The following is a 7,447-nucleotide window of genomic DNA, read 5'->3' as shown; positions in this document are numbered from 1 at the left end:
GCTCACTCTATCTGCCTTCTGCTCTAAGTATATTCTAGAAACAGTCCCCACTAAAGTCATGAATGATTTCTGTGTCTCTAAATTCAACAGATATTATTTATTCCTTAACACTTCATCCTTTTTCTCTCTTTCTTTTTTTTTTTTTTTTTTTTTTTTTTTTTTTTTTTTTTTTTTTTTTTTTTTTTTTTTGAGACAGAGTCTTGCTCTGGTTACCCAGGCTGGAGTGCAGTGGTGCGATCTCAGCTCACTGCAACCTCCACCTCCTGGGATCAAGTGATTCTCCTGCATCAGCCTCCTGAGTAGCTGGGATTACAGGCATGTGCCACCATGCCCAGCTATTTTTTTATTTTGTATTTTTAGTAGAGATGGGATTTCACCATGTTGACCAGGCTGGTCTCGAACTCCTGACCTCAAGTGATACACCTGCCTCAGCCTCTCAAACTGCTGGGATTACTGGCATGAGCCACCATGCCTGGCCACTTCATCCTTTTTGAAATACATTCTATTTTCCTTTGGACAGGTGTAAGGACAAATACAATTTGAAAATAAGAGGCTTTACTGCCCTGATAAAAATTAAGAGATCTTCCTATCCCACCTCCTTTATCTCAGGACACTTACTTTAGAAATCTCTTGAGCACTTTTTTCTGGTTTTGAAATGTATATAAATCCCCTGGGAGATTAATAAGCCTTTTGTCAGCTTTATGACCTAGAGAATCTCTTTCTCAAAGACCTGGGAGCCGTCTCTTTGCAGTGTAAACATCTGGGGAGATAGAAACACTGTCTCCCAGTTTCTGTGTTAAGGTAGGAGCCTACATTTAGTGAATGCCTCTCTCCAAGTTGGAAAATGACCTTCTCTCATAAAGATATGAGAAGTTTGTTTTCCCTCTAGACAATGCCATATTTACCCATCACACATGCTCATCCCAATTTCCAGATGAAGTGAGGATGAGCTATATGTGACAAATGGTCCTGGTAAGTCCTCTAACTGTAGGACTAGCTATTGTTTAACTTGAGAATGTGGATATAATCGGTTGTGTCTGCTTGGCTATAGAAAAGGCTGAGATTTCTTTCTGTTTTTTCAATTTCCTAGCAGATCGTCTGTGAGGCTTGCTTGCTCAATACTTTCAAAAAATGTTTTCTTTCTCTTCTTCCTTTGTGGAGAGGATTTCTGAGTTGGAAGAAGGTTTTGTTTTAAATTATATTTCCCCTACACTGGTTGTCACCAACAGAATGTCACCATTTTCCGTTCTGTGTAATTTTATCTTACTGTCTACCAACCATTTTTTTAACACACTGCAACATGATTTTTCAAATGTGAACCTGACTACATCAAAGCCCAGGTCTATCTCTTTCCCCTTACTACTTATTTAAAATACTACAGTGATCTTAACATTAAAATTACAACCAGTAATACAGTCTGTGCAGGCCTACAATCTCGGGCTTTATCTTGTACCCTTCTTGTCTCTCGCCACACAAATCTTCTGTTTTCTCAAATGTGCCACACTCCTTCAGTCTAAACAAGTCTCCCCTCTTCAGCACCCCCACCTCATTGTGCTTAATTAACTCTATTTTGCCATTAGAATATCAGCTCACATATCCCATCTTGACGGGAAGCTTAGCTCTCACAAAAGCAAGGTCAGATTTTCCTAGTATAGTTATCAGAGTGCTGTACAAAATTTTTTTTGATAATCCTACTGTAGATTGTTTTGTGAAATTATTTGCTGTCTTCTCCATTTGACTCTAAGCTCCAAGAAGGCAGGGTCTTCATCTGTTTTTACTTACCATTGCTTCTCCGTGGCCTAATACAGTGCCTGGCATATGGCAGGAGTTCAAGAAAAGCTCCATTCATCCTGCTCCTCATTGGAACAAAATGTTGCCATGCTATGCAATAAATGAGAAAAATATTCAGAAAGTTCAATGTTAGCTTTTTCAGTTGTTAGCTTCCTTTTGAATCAACTTTAAAGGTGCATAGTTAAGAAATCAACTATTTTATTAAAGGTGTTTCTTATGGATTCCATTTGCAAAGTCACTATTGACTTTTGACTTAGATTACTGTTGTTTATTGATTACTGTGTAAGTAATTAACCCAAAACTTGGTAGCTTAAAACAGGACTTGACAAACTTTTCTGGGAGTTGACAAACTTTTCTGTAAAGAGTCATATAGTAAATATTTTAGAGATCTCTGTTGCAACTACTTCACTCTGTCATCGTAGTACAAAAGCAGCCAACAACAGTACACAAGAAATAGGTGTGGCTGTGCTCCAATAAACTATACCAATGGACACTGCAATTTCAGTTTCAGATGATTTTATTATGTCACAAATATTATTGCTATTTTGATTCTTTTTGCAACCTTTCAATAATGTAGGACTCATTCTCAGCTCACAGGCTATACAGAAACAGGCCATGGCCCATGGCCATAGTTTGACCCATAGGCCATAGTTTGCCAACAATAATATTTTTATTATCTTTGACTCTTTGGGGGGTTAGGGATTAAGGCAGAGCATAGCAGATTGATTCTCCTGCTCCTCTTGATATTGACAGAGGCCAGTTGGTAGTATTTGTCTTCAGATGTGTTGGCCTGGCGAGTCTAAGAAAGCTTTTCTTTTTTCTTGTTTTTTCTCTCTCTTAGATGGAGTCTCACTCTGTCACCCAGGCTGGAGTGCAGTGCTAAGGCAGCTTTGTTCATATTTCTGGCACCTTGGTGGGAGTGCTGGAAAGGCTGAGCTCAGCTGGGATTGTGACTCCCATTTCTGAACTGACTTTCAGAGAGACTTGAGATTACCAATATACATTTCGATTGAGGGTATGATCTTTCCACATGTAAAAAGAGTCAGGTTTGGAGAGGAAGGAATAATACTTATGAGCATTAACAAAGTACAATGGTGTAGTGGTGTAAGTTCTTCAGTTTCCTCATAAGAAAGTGCTTATGCTAATGCACACTGTCAGGTTTCATAGCACTGTTCCCTTTTCATCTCCTCATTTTCTTCTTTTTTTCTTCATCCTTCAATTGCCTTTCCTTTTCAGTTCAAAACAAGCCTGCAGAGTAAATGCAGAAGCATAATCCTGTATTAATTTATGGGCCGTGGTGTGGCTTACTAGAAATGAAATGCTCTGGTCCCATGAAATCCTAATCACTTTCACAGCCAGCAGGTGCCAGAGTTAAAGCATTTCCAGTGAAGTGAACAAGAACATTAAATAAAACCCGTGCTCAGGACTGGATGCATTTAAGTCAGGAAGAGGAAAGTACTGTGTTACTGATCAAAGTCTGGCCCAGGGAGGCAACTCTATTTGGTTTTAACTCAGTGGGAAAGGCAGTAACTTCAAATCCATGGTCAGTTCAATTCAATTTATGAGAGACTTACCCAGTTATTTCTGTATTGCATGGCAAGCAGCGAGGCTCTGAGCTGGCTTATGAAAAATCTCCCAGGTGAAAGAGATATAGAAAAATTACCCCCCATGCAAGTACTTTCAACTCTCCCTAACCCTTTGAGCCATTCTGTGGAAGTAGATCAGAATCTCAAGAGAAGGGGGAAGGCATCTGTGTTTGGAATGAACAGTCCTGGTCCCATTCCCTGGTGAAAATTTATCTCTCATGTGGCACAAATGGTGAGAAAAACCTTCTCTATTAACTACTGACTAGGAGTTGCCAGAATAAAAGCAGGTTTGGGGAAACCCCAACTTAGATGTGCTGGGATTAATGAATGAACTTCCTGAACAGACAAGTGACTGAGAATAATTTTCTAAAGTGTACACACAATAGATATAAAGATATCTTTAAAGATATTGTAAATCCAAAATATGCTGAATAAGGGATAATTTAAAAATAATATGATTAAGTTTAATTCTGATGATTGATTATGTCAATCCAAAACAAATTCTCAGAGCTGACAAACACTTTCCATATATCTTAAACAGCAGAGGGCTGTTATATCCAATAGAATGGTGAAAAGAAATAGAACGATAAGCCAAAAACTACAGACAATCAGAAAATTGTTGATGCAGTATTAGGTTGTGGAATACCTGATATGAACACTTTGGCAGAATATGTATCTTCTTAATCATATTTAACTTACAGAAATATTAGAATCAGCTTGCTTTCTCTGCATTCAACTTATGGTGTCATGCAGAATATTGCCCAGGTTTTGATTTTGACAGTAGTCCTAATTTTGAATGCCAATTTTATCTAAAAAATGATTTTATAACCGATTAAAATAGCTTGGGTAATGTGTAAGGATAATAGCACAAAAATTTTTAGAATTAAATTAAAGATACTAACATTGTCTTCATTATCACTTCTGAGTTTAATACAGTACAGGCATACCTCAGAGATACTGTGGGTTTGGTTCCAGACCAACGCAATAATGCTAATATTGCCACGAACCTAACCACTCAATTTTTTGGTTTCCCACTGCATATAAAAGTTTTAGGCCAGGCACAATGGTTCATGCCTGTAATCTCAAGCACTTTGGAAAGCAGAGGCAAAGGGATCACTTGAGCCTGAGAGGTTAAGGCTACAGTGAACCATGGTCACGCCACTGCACTCCAACTTGGGCAACAGAGTGAGAACCTGTCTCAAAAAAAATTGTGTTTACACTATACTGTAGTCTATTAGGTGTACAATAGCATGATGTCTAAAAACATAACGTATATAACTTGATTTTAAAATAGGCCTGGTGGGGTGTCTCATGCCTGTAATCCTAACATTTTGGGAAGCCAAGCCTGGAAGATTTTGCTGGAGGCCGGGAGTTTGAGACCAGCCTAAGCAACTGAGTAAGATCCCATCTCTACAAAAATAAATAATGATTAGCTGGGTGTGGTGGTGGGCACCTGTAGTCTTAGCTACTCAGGAGACTGAGTTGGGAGGACTGCTTGAGGCCAGGAGTTTGAGATAAGTCTGGGCAACATAGTGAGACCTCTTTTCTACCATAAAGTAAAATAAAAATACTTTATTGCTAAAACATGCTAATAATCATTTGAGTTGAGTCAGCAAGTCATAATCTTTTTGCTAGTAGAGGATTTGCCTCGATATTGACGGTTGACTGATCAGGGTGGAGGTGGTTACTGAAGGTTGGGGTGCCTGTGACAATTTCTTCAAATAAGGCAATAATGAAATTTGCCATATCGATTGACTCTTCCTCTCATGAAATATTTTACTGTAGCATGCTATACTGTGTGATAGCATTATACTCACAGTAGAACTTTTCAAAATTGGAGTTAATCCTCTCAAATCCTGTCACTTCCTTAACAAATAAGTTTATGAAATATTCTAAATTCCTTGTTGTCATTTCAACGATGTTCACATAATCACCAAGAGTTGATTCCATCTCAAGAAACTACTTTTTTGCTCACCCATAAGAAGCAACTTCTCATCTGTTCAAGTTTTATCATGAGATTGTAGCAATGCAGTCACAACTTCAGGCTTCACTTCTAATTCCAGTTCTTTTGCTATTTCTACCACATCTGCTGTTACTTTCTCCACTGGAGTCTCAAACCCCTGAAAGTCATCCATGAGAGCTTGAATTAACTTCTTTCAAGCTCCTGTTATGTTGATATTTGACCTTCTTTCACGAATCATGAATGTTCTTAATGGGATCTAGAATGGTCAATCTTTCCTGAAAGGTTTTCCATTTACTTTGCCTAGACCCATCAGAGGAATCGCTGTCTATAACAGCTATAGCCTTATGAAATCTTTTTCTTAAACAATTAAACCTGAAAGTCAAAATTACTTCTTGATTTATGGACTGCAGAATAAATGTTGTGTTAGGAGGCAAGAAAACATTAATCTCCTTGTACATCTCCATCTGAGCTTTTGGATGACCAGGTGCATTTTCAGTGAACAGTAATATCTTGAAAGGAATCCTTCTGTTCTGAACAGTAAGTCTCAACAGTGGGGTTAAAATATTCAGTAAATTGGGCTTAAAATACGCTGTAAACAATGTCAAAAAAGTGGGCTTAAAATGTGCTGTAAAATAAATAGATATGTTGTCATCCAGGTTTTATTGTTCCATTTATAGAGCACAGGCAGAGTAGATTTAGTATAATTCTTAAGGGCCCTATGGTTTTTGAAATAATAAATGAGCATTGGCTTTAACTTCAAGTCACCAGCTGCCTTAGCCCCTAATAAGAGTCAGCCTGTCCTTTGAAGCTTTGAAACCAGGCCTTGACTTCTCCTCTCTAGCTATGAAAGTACTAGAAAATACTAGATAGCATCTTTTTTTTGGTAAAGCCTGTTTCATCTACCTTGAAAATCTGTTGTTTAGCATAACCATCTTGACCAATTATCTTAGCTAGGTCTTCTGGATAACTTGCTGTAGCTTCTATCTCAGCATTTGCTGCTTCATCTTGCACTTCTATGTTCCAGAGACAGCTTCTTTCCTTAAACCTCTGATGGCTTCGAAGTTTTCTTCTCCTGCTTTCTTACCTCTCTCAGCCTTTATAAAATTGAAGAGAGCCAGGGCCTTTCTCTGGATTAGGCTTTCGCTTAAGGGAATGTTACGGCTTGTTTGATCTTCTATCCAGACCACTCATACTTTCTCCATATCAACAATAATGCTGTTTCTCTCTTTTATCTTTTGTGTGTTCACTGGCATAGCACTTTTAATTTCCTTCATGAACTTTTCCTTTTCATTCATAACTTGGCTTATCGTTTGGCACAAAAGGCTTAGCTTTTGACCTATTTTTGGTTTTCAACATTGCCTTCCTCACTAAGCTTAATCATTTCTAGCTTTTTATCTAAAGTGAGAGGCATGTGACTCTCTCTTTCACTTGAACACTTAGAGGCCGTTACAGGGTTGTTAATTGGCCTAATTTCAATATTGTTTTGTCTCGAAGAACACAGAGGCTGGAGGAGAAGAGAGATGGGAGAATGGCCGGAGGGTGAAGCAGTCAGAACACACACACAATTATGGATTAAGTTTGCTGTCTTACATGTGCACAGTTGGTGGTGCCCCAAAACAATTACAGTGGTAACTTCAAAGATCACTGACCACAGATCACCATAACTAGATAAAATAATAATGAAAAAGTTTGAAATATTGTGAGAATTAACAAATTGTCACATAGAGAAACAAAGTGAACACATGCTGTTGGAAAATGGACTGACAGACTTGCTGTCAATGCAAGGTTGCCACAAAACTTCAATTTGTATAGTATGCAATATCTGCAAAGAATAATAAAATAAAATAAAATAAAGCATAATAAAATGAGGTATCCCTGTATTTAGAAATATACATATATATATTTTTAGAGATAAGGTCTTGCTCTGTCACTCAAGCTTGAGTGCAGCAGTACAATCACAGATCATTGCAACCTCAAACTCCTGAGCTTAAGTGATCCTCCCACCTCAGCCTCCAGAGTAGCTGATACTATAGGCGTGTACCTCCATACCAGGCGATTTTAAATTTTTTTTTTTTTTTGTAGAGATGAGGTCTTGCTATATTGGCCA

This window comes from Rhinopithecus bieti, unplaced genomic scaffold (genome assembly GCF_001698545.2).
Source record: "Rhinopithecus bieti isolate Rb0 unplaced genomic scaffold, ASM169854v2 scaffold_9996, whole genome shotgun sequence".
Lineage (NCBI taxonomy): Eukaryota > Metazoa > Chordata > Mammalia > Primates > Cercopithecidae > Rhinopithecus > Rhinopithecus bieti.
Note: the sequence above shows the minus strand (reverse complement) of the source record.